The 16,337-nt window shown below is 44.2% G+C and overlaps 1 long non-coding RNA gene across 1 annotated transcript in view; it reads right to left on the bottom strand.

The window, feature by feature from the left end:
- Positions 1-13,220, bottom strand: part of LOC148145889 (uncharacterized) — a 95,138-nt gene extending 81,918 nt beyond the window's left edge. Inside the window, exon 1 of the long non-coding RNA XR_015761165.1 lies at positions 13,149-13,220. This is a non-coding gene — a long non-coding RNA (uncharacterized LOC148145889). The remainder of the gene's footprint in view (positions 1-13,148) is intronic.
- Positions 13,221-16,337: the final 3,117 nt, after the last annotated feature.

Raw genomic sequence — 16,337 nt, forward strand, 5'->3', positions numbered from 1 at the left:
CACAGGAGGGAGTGTCCACACAAACCTTCAGCCAAGCCATTGGGACCTTAGCACTGTATGATTTCAGCAATTATGGCAATATGCCCATAAGAGGCAAAATGTGATTTTTAAGGGACTCAGTTAGCCTAAGGACAGCCTCCTGCCATTTACCGTCCCACTAATAAGATGCAAACAGACTCTGGTGTCCTTGCCATCACTACTGAGTTTACACTCCCCACATACCAAGCTGCTCCTGATGGCATGAGGTCTGGACGGGAGCAATGGTTACATTAGGGTTTTTTATGAGTGTGTGTGCATGCACCAGATCCAAACAGATTTAAGATGTTGCTGGGTATCGGGTCCTTCATTCTGGTGTGTTGTTGTCTGAGAGTGGCTGTTGGGTGTGTGCTGTTATGAGTCCTAGTGGTCGCAGTAGTCTGGCTGTCAGTTCGGAAATGCTCTTGATGTATGGTAGTGTGGCTAGTCCTTTGGGTTGCGGCATGTTCTCATTCCGATGTCTTTCCCTTAGGCATCTGTTGATGAAATTGCGCGGGTATCCATTTTTGGCAAATACATTGTATAGGTGTTCTTCTTCCTCTTTTTGCAGTTCTGGTGTACTGCAGTGTGTTGTGGCCCTTTTGAACAGTGTCTTGATGCAACTACTTTTGTGTGTGTTGGGGTGGTTGCTTTCGTAGTTCAGGACTTGTCTGTGTGTGTGGCTTTCCTGTATACCTTTGTGGTGATACCCAGCATGAGCAAATCCAATGTAGTGTACAAAATCCCATGCAAGGACTGCACAAAACATTACATAGGACAAACAGGAAGACAGCTAACGGTCCGCATCCATGAACACCAACTAGCCACGAAACGACACGACCAGCTATTCTTAGTAGCCACACACACACAGATGATAAGCAACATGAATTCGACTGGGACAACACTACCAGTATAGGACAAGCCAAACAGAACAGCCAGGGAATTCCTAGAGGCATGGCACTCATCCACAGATTCAATCAATAAGCACATCGACCTGGACCCAATATACCGACCACTGGAACGGACAGCTGGAACTGACAACCGGAAGTGGCAGAGACAAACCACTATAAACGCCGGAGGAAAGATCAAAGAAGTGCTTCACAGGAGGCTCCCAAGCACTGAGGATGTCACCTAGACAGGGGATGAAACGTCTGCAACACAAATTCCCAGCTCGGTGAACAGAACCACAACCAAGTGATAGAGTTGTGCTGCCCACAGCACATCGATGGGATCTAGCCCTTAATTCAGCATTTTAAACAGGATATTGGAAAATTTGCCAGTCAAATACTTGGAATTAAAAGATTGCTGTTTGATGATGTGGTGCTGTTCATAATTTCCCACTGCATTAGTGGTCAGGCTTCTCATTAGTCTTATTGGCATAACCTTAAAGAGTGGTATTCATCTCCAAAGGAGCTGCCTATGTGTGAAGACCAATGGAAGATGTGACTGGGAGAGGATAAAGGCTTGGTGGCAGCTCCTTATAAATCCTTCAGAGACCCGTGTGAAAGTGGTCCCAAACCCACTGAACATCGACGGAGTGGAATCAGTTCCAAATAACAAAGGCTGCTCATCGATCTCAGGGTGCCTTGAGTGACAGGTGCATGTAGTCTCTGACTCCCTTCAAATTAGGGGAATCCAACCCTGGTGACAACAAACGTGACACCTTCTGAAATCTCAGCGGGAGTAAGTGGCAGCCCTGACCAACGTAGCACCGAACATCTGAAAGATGGGCAGAAGCCAATCCCTGGAAGGAGTTGGAGGTGAAGCAGTTCAGGGCTGTGGCAAACTTGGCAGCCAATGGCAAACTGGGAGAGAGGTCCTGTTCCAGCAGTGAGCTGCAGTGAAATCCTGAGACACACAGGCTTGTCAGGAAAGCCAATTCTCTGCCGTTATCTGTCCTTGTGTATTGCCTGCTTTGATCTGGACTTCTGGGATCATCCTCTGTCCTGCGGCATGATGAGAAGGAAACTGCTGCTGCTGTTGCTGTTTATGTCTGTTGCTCTGGTGCTGTTGCTGCTGATCCTATTGTTTCTGCATAGAGTCATAGAGATGTACAGCACAGAAACAGAAGAAACATAACCTGCACTCCAACTCGTCCATGCTAACCAGACATACTAAAGTAATTTAGTCCTATTTGCCAGCTTTTGGCCCACATCCCTCAAAACCCTTCCTATTCATATACCCATCCAGATGTCTTTTAAATGTTGTAACTGTACCCACCTCCACCACTTCCTCTGGCAGCTCATTCCATACATGCACCATTATTTGAATGAAAAAGTTACAACTTATGTCCCTTTTAGATCTTTCCCCTCTCGCCCTAAACCTATGTCCTCTATGTCTGGACTCCCCTCCCCCAGGGAAAAGAAGCTGTCTATTTATCCTATCCATGCCCCTCATGATTTTACAAACCTCTATAAGGTCACCCCTCAACCTCCGACGCTGCAGGGAAAACAGCCCCACCCAATTCAGCCCCGTCCTGTAGCTCAGAGTGAATATCCAAGAGCTAACTGCATAAACTGTTCTTCAGTGAAAGCTGAAACCTGGAAAGTGAAGGTAAAGAAAATGATATTTACGTTCCATGAAATGACTTGCAAAAAGTAGCAAATCACCTGGAAAGTGATGATAGCACACTATGAGAAAAATCTTCTCACTTAAGCAGGGATGCAGCTCCAATGTTTTACTCTTCAGCTGCCCTTGAACCTTATTATTTCTCAAAGCAATGAATCCCCCCCATGTAGCCCTGCCTTGTTAACCCAGGCGGGTTTCACATAACTGGAGAAACCTGTATACTGGCCGTGCATTGGCGGTATTAGGATAAGGTCTGCATTCATTAACTTTTAAAAGATTAAACTACAGACCCATTCATTCTACAGTGGGGCATCACGGTGGATCAGCAGCTAGCACTGTTACCTCACAGCACCAGGGACCTGGGTTTGATTCCACCTGCGGGTGACTGTCTGTGTGGAATTTGTACAGTCTCCCTGTGTCTGTGTTGGTTTTCTCCCACAGTCCAAATATGTACAGGTTAGCTGAATTAGCCATGCTAAATTACCTGTAGTGTTTAGGCATGTGCAGGCTGGCTGGAATAGCCGGGGGTAGGTCTGAGTGGGTTGCTCTTTGGTGGTGTTGGCATGATGGGCAGAGTAGCCTGCTTTCACATTTTAGGGATTCCTTGAAACGGGTTTTCTGCGAACCTCAGAATACGTTTCAGTAAAAGCTGTAACTGAGTTAGATTATGTTGGATTTCTGATCATTGGGGGTGGGGGGTATTTAAAAACACTGCCATAACTGAATGTCCCTCGCCTTCTCCCCACCAGTATTGCCAGCTAAATTTCTGCCCAGAAAGTTATTGCAATTTGGACTAGATGGGCAGAATCCCAGGATAGCATTTCGCCCAGATGCCTAATAAAAGAAACAGAACGGCTAAACAGGGCAGCTATTTCTTGTCATATTCGCTGCGTTATACATGATTAGGAAATACTAACTTCTGTAATAGTATACTGCCCACATTGTACGGAGAAGAATGAGCTTGTTGTAAATAGAGGAGCTGTACTTGCGGAACGGGTTTGAGTCACAATACCATTCTTGTGATTAATAGATACTTTGCATTTAAGAACTTTGAACTACTGAGCATTCATAACCTGCCTCCACGCACCTACAATAAACAGAAACTAGGTATTTACTTAGAAACCAAACTAAAGCTTGACTATTTTAAAAGTAATGTTGTTACATAGTACTTTCACATCATCTTGTCAACACAGGCACTGGTCTGGAATACCAGAGCTGTAATTATGTTATTGGGTCATTTAGAATTTCTGTCATTTCACAAAACATATCTTTGATAGCAATTCATGACTGAACTGCAAGTCTACTGTAAAACCTTTTAGTCAAACCTCATTTAACATCAGATGTGAGCAAGCATATTATTTGGTAGTCGGCTGCTGACCATAGAATTTGTACCCCTTATGTGAAAGACTTAGACAAATTTAAATGTTAGTCCACTTTGTCATTTGACCCCCTACATTGAAGATCCTCATTATATCACTCAGAGTACAGAAAGCCATACTCTCCTGCTATTCAGTATTCAAGTAGAAGCATGTACACACAGGCCATAATCACCAATAAAATTCCAAGCTGAGCGAGAAACAAAACAAAATGTAAACAGTCATACATTAAAATAAATGCAAAATAGAGCAGATGTTAAACATCTGAACCAAACACAGAAAATCATGGAGAGCATCTGTGGAGAGGGGAACGGAATTAATGTTTTGAGTCCAGTATGACTCCTCTTGGAGTCAATTATTAGATTTATATCTACAGGGCAATCGTTTTCTGCGGTTTCAGTTACCCGTGGTTTCCCACGGCTGGAACATATTACAGGGAATGTTCCGGAACCAGGGACCAGGAGGCTGCTGGGAAGCTAAATTGCCCATTTAAGTGAATGGGTTCACTTCTGTCCACAGTTTTGGGCTTCCACAGTAGGTCCTGGAACATGAAGAGATTGGGGAAACATTGAATGAATACTTTTCGTCAGTATTCAATCAGGAACAGGACATTGTTGTCAATGTGAGTACTGAGTCACAATTAAGTAGAATGGATGGCTTTGAGGTATGTAGAGAAGAGGTGTTGGAAATTCTGGAAAGGGTGAAAATAGATAAGTCCCCTGGGCCTGATGGCATTTATCCTAGGATTCTCTGGGAAGCAAGGGAGGAGATTGCAGAGCCATTGGCCTTGATTTTTATGTCCTCGTTGTCTACAGGAGTAGTGCCAGAAGATTGAAGGCTAGCAAATGTGGTTCCCTTGTTCAAGAAGGGGAGTAGGGATAACCCTAGTAACTATAGGCCGGTGAGTCTCACTTCTGTTGTGGGCAAAATCTTAGAGAGAATTGTAAGGGATAGGATTTATGAACATCTGAATAGGAATAATGTGATCAAGGATAGTCAGCATGCTTTTATGAAGGGCAGGTCATGCCTCACAAACCTTATTGAATTCTTTGAGAAGGTGACTAAGGAGGTGGACGAGGAGAAAGCGGTAGATGTGGTGTATATGGATTTTAGTAAGGCGTTTGATAAGGTTCCCCATGGTAGACTACTGCAAAAAATACGGAGGTATGGCATTGAGGGTGAGTTAGAGGTTTGGATTAGGAGTTGGCTGGCTGGAAGAAGACAGAGGGTAGTAGTTGATGGCAAAGGTTCATCTTGGAGTGCCGTCACTAGCGGTGTTCCGCAAGGATCTGTTTTGGGAGCATTGCTGTTTGTCATTTTTATAAATGACCTGGAGGAGGGGTTAGAAGGTTGGTTGAGCAAGTTTGCAGATGATACGAAAGTCGGAGGAGTTGTAGACAGAGAGGAAGGATGTGGCAGGTTACAGCGGGATATAGATAAGCTGCAGAACTGGGCAGAAAGGTGGCAAATGGAGTTCAATGTAGCTAAGTGTGAGGTGATTCACTTTGGTAAGAGTAACAAAAAGATGGGGTACTGGGCTAATGGACAGATACTTGGTAGTGTGGATGAGCAGAGGGATCTTGGTGTCCATGTACACAGATCTTTGAAAGTTGCCACCCAGGTAAATAGTGCGGTGAAGAAGGCATATGGCGTACTGGCTTTTATTGGTAGAGGAATTGAGTTCCGGAGTACTGAGGTCATGTTGCAGTTGTACAAGACTCTGGTGCGTCCGCATCTGGAGTATTGTGTGCAGTTTTGGTCGCCATACTATAGGAAGGATGAGGAGGCACTGGAACGGGTGCAGAGGAGGTTTACCAGGATGTTGCCTGGTATGGTAGGAAGATCGTATGAGGAAAGGCTGAGGCACTTGGGGTTGTTTTCATTGGAGAAAAGAAGGTTTAGGGGTGACTTGATAGAGGTGTACAAGATGATTAGGGGATTAGATAGGGTCGACAGTGAGAATCTTTTTCCACGTATGGAGTCAGCTATTACATGGGGGCATAGCTTTAAATTAAGGGGGGGTAGGTATAGGACAGATGTTAGGGGTAGGTTCTTTACTCAGCGAGTCGTGAGTTCATGGAATGCCCTGCCAGTAGCAGTGGTGGACTCTCCCTCATTATGGGCATTTAAGCGGGCATTGGATAGGCATATGGAGGATAGTGGGCTAGTGTAGGTTAGGTGGGCTTGGATCGGCGCAACATCGAGGGCCGAAGGGCCTGTACTGCGCTGTATTCTTCTATGTTCTATGTTCTATGTTCTATGTCCACAGCAGGTACGGGGGCGGGGAACTATATATAGGTATATAAATGACCAGACAAGGGAATTAAATGCAATATTTCCAATTTGCTTGATGACAGAAAACTGGACAGGATTGTGAGATGTGAAGAGGTTGTAAGAAATCTTCAAGGTGATTCAGACACATTGAGTGAGTGGGCAAGCACACAGGAAGCATACTTCAGTGTGAATAACTAAAAGGAAGAGCATTATTTAGAAGGTGATATATTGAGAAGTGTGGATGTGCAAAGCGATCTGGGTGCACTTGTGCACCAGTCAAAGAAAGTAGACAGGCATGTGCAAACAAGCAAATAGGAAGATAAATTACACATTGGCCTTCATTGCAAGAGGATTTGAGTTCAGAGTGGGGGTCTCTTACTGCAGTTATATAGCGCCTTGGTGAGTTCTTAGCTGGAGTATTGCGTGCAGTTTAGTCTCACTATCTAAGACAGAATGTACTTGTCATAGAAGGAGTGCGGTGAAGGCTTACAAGGTGAAATTATATCAACTGACTTGTACTCAATAGAGTTTAGAACAATGAGTGGGGAAGTGATTGAAATTTATACAATTCTAACAAGGCTGAACAACCTAGATGTAGGGAGGATATTTTCCTTGAATGGTGAGCCTAGACCTAGTGATACAGTCTCAGAATACAGGATAGACCATTTCGAACTGAAATGAGGAAATAGTTTAGTGGGACAGTGGACCCATGAAATGCTGTACTACAGAAGTCTGTGGGAGGCCAAGTCACTGAATATATTTAAGAAGGAAATAAAGTTTTAGATTTTATTGCACTAAGTGGCATCAGGAAAAGCAGGAATATGCCATTGAGATAAAGGATCAGCCATGACCATATTGATTGGTGGAGATAGCTGGAAGGGCTAGATTGATTCCTCCTGATTCTAGTTTCTATGATTCATAGCAATGGGGCTTGAACCAATTGGGTTTCTGGAGCAGTTTGATGAAAGGGAAGAAGAAGTTTGTAAATCCCATATTTTCTTGTAACTTGTTTCCAAGGAAGATAAATAACTTCAGAAAAGGAAAGAAGAAATATGTTTGTGTTTTTAGTTCCATCAAATACGTGGCTTGCAAAGTAGCCTTCCACACTTCTGTCCACAATTGATTAGATTAGATTACATTACAGTGTGGAAACAGGCCCTTCGGCCCAACAAGTCCACACCGACCCGCCGAAGCGCAACCCACCCATACCCCTACATTTACCCCTTACCTAACACTACGGGCAATTTACCACAGCCAATTCACCTTACCTTCACATCTTTGGACTGTGGGAGGAAACCGGAGCACCCGGAGGAAACCCACGCAGACACGGGGAGAACGTGCAAACTCCACACAATTGGTAGCACCATTAATGAACTTTGCTTTAATTTAATCAAACCTTGTTGTTAAATTGCTGCAGAAGATGAAAGAATGGGGGTGGAACGCAAGCATGGGAGTGAAATTAAACTTAGATGCCTCATGTGGAGCTTGGCCTAGACATAATGGTCTGAATGGTCTGTTTTTACACTGTCAAACCATGTGATGATACTCCCACAGAGAGAGAGAGCTCCCATACTTCTTAGCTGACACAGGTTGCAATTAAATATTTTTAATCTGGAGCAGAACAAGTTCCATTTACTGTTGTGCCTGTGCTTGAAAAGATACTGAGCTATTTGGTTACCAGTTTATCGTGTCTCTGCCAGTCATGTTGGATTGATCGAGTTTTCTCATTTGAGCTTGATGAATAAAAGTGAATCAAGGCTATGAATAGGGTGAGACTCCTCTTCACTCCAGTCTGCATCAATTAGAGTGATGCCTTTGTCACTATCACTAATAACTTCTGTCCTTTTTCTTGAAGCCGACTTTATTATTGAAACTAACACAATTCCTTGTCCCAAATAGAAAAGCTTCATTCCTATATTACATCTGGTTATAGTCCAACAGGTTTACTTGGAAGCAGGAGCAGCACTCTGAAAGCTAGTGCTTCCAAATAAACCTGTTGGAGTGTATTCTGGTACTGTGTGATTTTTAACTTTGTACACCCCAGTCCAATACTGGCATCTCCAAATCATATATTATATCCAGTACTTTAAGTAAAAATGTAATGGAGTTAGCTTACTACAGGAAATCGTGAGGGACAAGAAGCAGGTTGCCATAATGCTTGGAATATCTCTAGCTCGGATAAAACTTAGCACAAGGATCACCAGGGATCATAACAAGAAAGGCTGTTCTAAATATTTAGCAGAAATGCAAATCCCAAGACTGCAATGCTATTCGTCAAATGCAAATTATAAGGAGAAACAAGACAAAGACACATTTAAACAACATTTGAATGCTATTTTCTCACAACTAGAATCTTAAAATAAAAACAAAATGAGACATTTAGTCACCAATAAAATGAGTTTGATCCACCAAGCTTCTGATGGAGTGTTATGTCCAGTTCTGGTCACCCAGGATATCGTTAAGCTGGAGAGGTTTCAGAAAAGATTTACCAGGATGTTGCTGGGTATAGAAGGTTTGAGTTATAAAGAATAGCTGGAGAGGCTGAGACCTTTTTCAGGGGCGATTAGGAGGTGGAGAGGTAACCTTATGCAAGTTTTTAAAAATCATGAGGGGTATAAATAGGGTTAATGGTGGTTGTCTTCTCCCTAGGATGGGGGATTTCAAGACTGCGGGGCACATTTTTAAGGAGAGAGATTTAAAAAAGATGAGGGGTAATTTATTTTTACACAGAGGGTGATTTGCATGTGAAATGAACTTCCTGAGGAAGTGGCGGATGTGGGTGCAATTATAATGTTGAAGACATTTGGATGGGTATATGAACAGGAAAGGTTTGGAGGGATATGAGCCAGAAGCAGAAGTTTGAGTGCATGTTTGGCACGGACTGATGGACTGAAGGGTCTGTTTCTGCACTGTATGACTCTATAGCTCTATAAGTTCAGAAGCTGCACGAGTCCTTAATGTGGGTCCAGAATGGCAGGTTGAAGACCATTGATCTAGGAGAGATGCTAGTGATAATCCCCTACATAGACATTTATGACACAAAAAGACGCTATTCAGACTATTGCATCTGTGCCAATCAACAAAGAGCTGCCCACATTAATCCCATGTTCCAGATTTTAGCACAGAGCGCCAGAGGCTATGGCAACACAAGTGAATATCTAAATTCTGCTTCAATGTTATGAGTGTTTCTCACTCAACCGCCTTTGCAGGCAGTCAGTTCCAGACTCCCACAACCATCTGGATGAAAACATTTCTCCTTTCCTCTCCTCTCCTCTTAGCTTTCTACATCTTATCATACATCCACGCTCCCTGCTTATTGACCCCAAACTAATGGAGAAAGTGCTTACTTATGCTATCTGTGCTCTTCATTATCCTACACATCTCTATCAGGTCCCCTCTCGACCTTTGTTAAGGATTCTGAGACTGTAACCTTCTTGGTTCCCTTTATATTTTATCTCCTAGCTCCCTCTATCCTACTAATAGGACCTCTTCCTTCTTCTTTCTCATATCATTGGTTCTGACATAAGTTACAAGCTTTGGCTGTTCACTCTTCCCCCTTCAGAATTGTAGCCACTCAGTGATATCATTGAGGTGTCACTTATAAAGCTATAGAGTCATACAGTGCAGAAACAGACCCTTCAGTCCATCTAGTCCGTGCCAAACATGCACTCAAACTTCTGCTTCTGGCTCATATCCCTCCAAACCTTTCCTGTTCATATATCCATCCAAATGTCTTCAACATTATAATTGCACCCACATCCACCACTTCCTCAGGAAGTTCATTTCACATGCAAATCACCCTCTGTGTAAAAAAAAATTGCCCCTCATCTTTTTAAAATCTCTCTCCTTAAAAATGTGCCCCGCAGTCTTGAAATCCCCCATCATAGGGAGAAGACAACCACCATTAACCTTATCTATACCCCTCATGATTTTTAAAAACTTGCATAAGGTTACCTCTCCACCTCCTAATCGCCCCTTAAAAAGGTCTCAGCCTCTCCAGCTTTTCTTTATAACTCAAACCTTCTATACCCAGCAACATCCTGGCAAATCTTTTCTGAAACCTCTCTAGGTTAACGATATCCTGGGTGACCAGAACTGGACACAACACTCCATCAGTGACACCAAGGAGGCAACATGATGTCACGTGACTGCAGAAGTACCCATCTGTTCCCCTTATGATATAACCCTCTATCACTACTACCCTTCCACTCCTATCTCTCCCCTCCCCATGCAGGTAAGCAATTTGTGGTACCACAGATTTTGTTGAAAATCCCTGAAAAGTCACCTATCCCAGTAGGTGGGAAATCTGTTAGAGAGAGAGGTGGTCCTCAGGGATTCTTACATTACCTGCCTCGTTCTTTCACTTTGTGTTCTGGTCACGCATTCCCGTTTTTTTGCCAGTGCACTCTTTAGCTGTGATGTAACCACCTCACAGAGAGCTCAGCATTGCAGATGCTCCACAGTCACTCCCTTTGATCTGCTTCCAAGTAGAGATACCAAGTAAAGATACTTTTCTTATTTCAAAAATATACTTTATTCATAAAAAATATCTTTGTATACACAGTCACTAGGGCAATTTGATTCTGTACACAGTCCTTACATATGGCAAACAAACCAACCCAAGGCATTTCTTATTTATGCCAGACTACATCTACACGCATCTGAGGCCCCGGGACTGAATGGATTGAATTTAACTTTGACAGAGAGACCTTAGGCAGTGGTCTTTCCCCACTGCACCTTGGCAGCAGCTGCCCCAGGTTTCAGCATGTCCCTCCGCGTAGTCCTGGACCTTGGAATGTGCCAGTCTGCATCACTCTGTCAGGGTCAACTCCTTTCTCTGGCAGGCAGACCATGAGCGTCTTTCACTGGGCTCTCCAGGCGCAGTCTCGGTGTCTTGGTGTGAGTCATGGGGAACAGACCATAGAGAACAAGGTCCTGCATCATAGAGCTGCTCTGGGCAAACACTTGCTTTCCAAAGGCACATTTCAGAAGGAGGTGTGTGATATTCTCAAACCCCTCCCCCTGCAGCCACTTCGAGGGCAGCGTTCAGTGGCATGGAGAGTCCAGGTCTACAAGAAGGATCTCGCAGGTGGTGCCTTCCTCACTGCCATCCAAGCTTGCTGGAAAGTTCTGGTGATGAGGCATTCCACCAAATGACTTTGACAATCTGCTCAGGGAATAACCTGACAGGATTCATCCTCTCCTTTTCCAACAGAATCTCGAGGACACTACACGCTGACCATTTCCTGATGGACTTGGAGTCAAAGGTGTTTCTCTTTGTAAGTTTCTCCACAAAGGACAAGTGATACGAGCATTCCATGGTAACGAGGTCAGGCCCATCCTTTGCAACACCATGGACAGGTAGAATCTCAGTATACAGTGACACTTGGAGTTCATGTACCGAGGGTATAAGCACAACATGAGGCAGCCACACACAAAGGTAGCTGTCAGGATGAGGGTGACACTGTGTACATTCATTGCCCCCTCCTTATCCAGAGCTTTGTACATGGTGTCCCTTCAGACATGGTTCACCTTAGGCCTCCAGATGAAGTGGAAGAAGGCTTGGGTGATTGCAACTGTGCAGGTTCAGGGAATGGGCCAGACTTTCTCCATGTAGCACAACAAAGAGAGTGCCTCACACATGATGACCAGGCTTTTACTTACAATGGGAAGGGAGTGGTTCAGTTTCTGCTTCACCTTGACAATGCACTCCTCCCAACATTTTGCGCACTTTCCAGCCCCTCCGAACCATATTCCCAGCATCTTCAGGAAATCTGTCCAGACTGTGGACCATTTTGGAGAGAACATCCCCCATGTAGGTGTGCAATGTCATGTCAAAGGCCTTCTCCTGGTCCAGACTGATGAGGCAGTCATCCATCCCCTGGCTTGCAGGTAGGCAATCGTATCCCTGAGGTATCCAAGTAGGGATACCTCCCATAGGGGCTGGTTCCTTTCACTTACAAAGGAACAATGATGCTGATTATGTTTTGATGCTCCTATTGTCCTCTCTTCTATGTGATGCTGACTGTCTCTGGTTTTTCCTTTCACTCACTCCCCTAATTTGAAATACTGACTTGAAACTTTTTGTATTTGTCATGTTATTTCGATCATGTAATTATTGTGAAAGTTGAATTTTCTTATTGATGTTGATTTAGTTCTGTATATTAAACCGTCTAAGTGATCACTGGTGTTGACCCTTCTCACATTAAAATATAAAATGCCATCAACAAACTTTTCGATGAAATAACTTTCGAGATCTTAAAGAACTGCAGAATCTTTTTCATAATGGAAACGTTTGGCAAAATACAAATTAAAATTGTTCTCCAGTGCCAGCAACAGAAGTCAACAGTAGTTAAAAACTCATTTACATCTCATTTACAAGGCATAACTATTTGGATGTGTTTAACAGGGATATCTTTGCAGTAAAGTAAATGCTCTTGTCAGTTCAGAGTTTGCTAAAGACTGCTATCTCTAGGGACTTTGAATTCATAGTCTTCAGAGGAACAGGGAATCACGGACAGTGACCTTTGAATTTCTGTTTTTTAACTGTGTCCAGACTCCAAAAGTTTGTCAGTTTCCCAGGATAATGACAGCGAACATTAACAGCACTGCCCTCATTGTGAATACAAAATCTGAGCTAATGCATTTTTTCACACAGTACACATATGCACCCATGCTGAGAAGTTTAGCAGCTAATTTCTTTCCAAACAGTATTGTACTTGATTTCTTTTTCTGCATTAACTGTTGATTCAAGGAAAACCCAGTGTTTGGCATTTTAAAAAAAATCTAGTTGTTTGCCTTACAATTTGTAGCTGCTTTCACAACTGTAAATCATTAATAGCTGCCTCTGAAATTTCAAGATATATTATAAATCTACTTCCTCCCAAATGCTCGGACCATGCACTCAAAACTCACACTTTTTGTTGTTGCACTTAGCTGATCTGTTCTTGGTGGGGCTGGTTTGGGTCCTCAGCAACTTTGCGGCTATTTAACCCTGCTCCCATGCCCAGTATTACAAGATTGTATCATCAAGTCTGCTCTTGTAATTTAGTGATCTGCTTTCGCAGCAGTGCCACTCCCCAGGATGCAATCCCATGCAGCTTGGCCTGCTCCCAGTCTTTTTCACAAACACATAGATGTTTCCAAAGTCTGAAAATGCCTTCCCTCGCAGCTCACACATCTTGGTCTCTCAGACTTCGGAACATCTGGATCGTGGTCCCTAATACTTCCTTTGTAGTTTCAGTGCAGGAGGTAATGAATTAAATCTGTCTTGGACGCATGCTGGGAGGTCTTGTTTTCTATCTGGTAACACAAGGGACTCAATTTTCCCAATTCCTGAACGGCATGGGCAGTGGTGGGTCAGTTGTGAAAATGTGGCAACAGGATGAGATTCTCAATATTGGGAAAGAAAAGGCCAATTTTCCACGCAAGACTGAAGGTGAGATGAGAATCCCAGTAGACAGTGAATAGATACATATATTCTTATCTCGTTAGGGCTGAATTTTGCATTACTTAACTGCAACTTCCTATTCTTCCATGTTGTAGAGAGAAACTATGGCGTGACAATTCCTGGCATGAAATTCAGAGTCAATTCCTACATACTTCAACTTGCTGCTTGCTCTCTGCAATCTCGTTACTTCATTCCATGGGCAGCAACCAGCTGCAGTCCAGAGACTTGTGGTTTGCACCAGACACACTCAGCCTCAGCACAGCCTCGTCATGACACATATCTGTTATCCACTTCAATACTACACTTTGGAACTCACTGCCACCTTGTGTGGCAATACTGTTGCCAGGTTACTTTGCTTGCAGGGTCAGACACCCATCTCATGGATTGGAGTAGACACCCATCTCAATGGTCTTAGCTTGCTCTCTTAGCACTCACCCAGTCTGTATCGACTCACAGAATCACTACAGTGTGGAAACAGGTCCTTCTACCCAACAAGTCCATACCAACCTTCCGAAGAGTAAACCACCCAGACCCATTGCCCTACCCTACATTTTACCCCTGACTAATATGCACATCCCTGAAAACAATGGGCAATATAGCTTGGCCAATTTACCTAATTTGGATTGTGGGAGGAAACTGGAGAACCCAGAAGAAACCCACACAGACACGTGGAGAATGTGCAAATTCCACACAGATAGTCGCCTGAGGCTGGAACTGAACCCAGGTCGCTGGCACTGTGAGGCAGCAGTGCTAACCACAGAGCCACCGTGCCACTCTGATGTGTGCAGCATCTCTTTGTGCTTTGCCTTCCCTTTTTGTGCTGTTCTGCCTTGTTTAGAAAGTTCCCAACTGCAGAAGTTTCCCAGTCCTTCCGTTTTCCCTTGCCTCTTTTCACTCTGATACAAAGCCAGGCAGCTTGTCATAATTGTCGGAAGTGTCAGTCAAGGGGATGGATGCGTTTCTGTGCAACACGGCGCTATGTCAATGTCTTACCTTACTGCATGTACCAGCAAACACACCTCATGTGGACAATCGAATGACCATGTCTCCAAGTCTAAGGGAAATAGTCCTCAGTGAGGTGGACAGGGACTGTCCTCAGTTAAATGGTACGAGCGCAGTAAGTCAAGAACATGGTCTGATCTCAGACTGGATATTTTAGTCTGCTGTTTGGGACATCTGTGGTCAGGGGATATGTATCATTACAGTTCAGGGAGTCAGCCGTGATCAGTCCTGAATGTCCCATCCACCCAGACTAAGGAGTAATGTCCAGTCAGCCAGGGAGCAAGGCAAACATTAATCAGCGGCCTGGTCACTCATCAGCATGGATTGTCCATCAAAGACGCTCAAGAGGAGGGAGTGGCTGTAGATAGTTCGAGATTGGGGTTGGGGGGTTGAGTATTCACTGAAAGTCAAGGCATTATCATAGGTTGCTGCTGAGCAATTGTGGAAATTAGTTGTGGGGTTTAGAGGCAGTACGCTGGGATACAGTGAGAATAATAATTGTGATGGGAGGGCAATTCAAAATATAAGGGTAGGAGCTGACTAGGCATGGGAAGGCAGGGGTGATGCAGGAGTATTCAATAGTTACCACCCTTTGGTTTCAATGGAGGAGTTGGAACAGTGCATACTGTTGGCATGACTCAGCTGCCAGCCCTGGAACTCAGTGGGGGATATGAGCAGCTAAACAAATGGATTGGAAAGGAATGTAGGCAAAATGCAAGTTGAAAAAGTTGACAGGGTGGTCAAAGGATAAAGGAACATGAAGGTTCCGGTGGTCACTGTGACTGAGAGGCTGAGCCCCGTGCTCAGGCCGTGAAGCTCTACTGCTGTTGCCTTCTGTCCTCATCAAAAATACGTCAAACTCCCTCCTTCTTCTTGCTACCTTATCTGATCTGTTTTCTGAGCTTTATCTGTATCTAACACCCACTTTTTTTCCTTGTTGAACTGACCCGCACTGAGGGTGGTAGAGTTGGCCGTCTGGGACAGCAGCCATGCTGCCCACAGTGTCATCCAGTCACTTGCACGCCTGAGGCAGCTCTGTACAGAGAGTGATGGTGGACACTTCCAACCATTGAGTCAGTTCCACTAGTTCCTCTGAAAAGACTTACCTTCTCATGTCCCTACTTGTGGATTTGAATGATGTTCTCCATGCCGGACACAGTGAGGTCTTGCCCAGGGCTGAACAGATGCCTGGTCTCTGGCAGTTCTCTGAGTGGCAGTGAGCTAGGGTATTTTTCTCTTGAGCAATTGTGGAGATGTGCCAGTGACGTGTTGACCAGAATGTGATCCCAGCTCTACTCCACTTAAAGCACTCAATGAGGGGGCAGTCTCTGAATTGGTGGAGGGTACAGGAGGCAGCCTTGCCAGTGCTTGCTCTGAGGATTCTGCGGCATCATCTTCAGGGCTGGAGGAGATGATGTCCTGCAGAACTGAAATGACCTTATGGATGTCACTGGTTCCTGCAGGAGACAAGAGTGACAATGAGTTGTGAATTAAGGATGGGAGTTTGGACATATTAAGCATACATTCACCATGTTGGCAATGAGAGAGCAGCATAGCATGTGACAATCAATCTTAGTTGATTGCTGGGACATGGAGGCCTAGGCATTATAAGTGGCCATGGTCCTCTTCTGCCAGATTTTTTTTCTCATAAG

The sequence above is a fragment of the Chiloscyllium plagiosum genome, unplaced genomic scaffold (assembly GCF_037043375.1).
Source record: "Chiloscyllium plagiosum isolate Xiang-an unplaced genomic scaffold, Cpla_swu_hap1 HiC_scaffold_23, whole genome shotgun sequence".
Classification (NCBI taxonomy): domain Eukaryota; kingdom Metazoa; phylum Chordata; class Chondrichthyes; order Orectolobiformes; family Hemiscylliidae; genus Chiloscyllium; species Chiloscyllium plagiosum.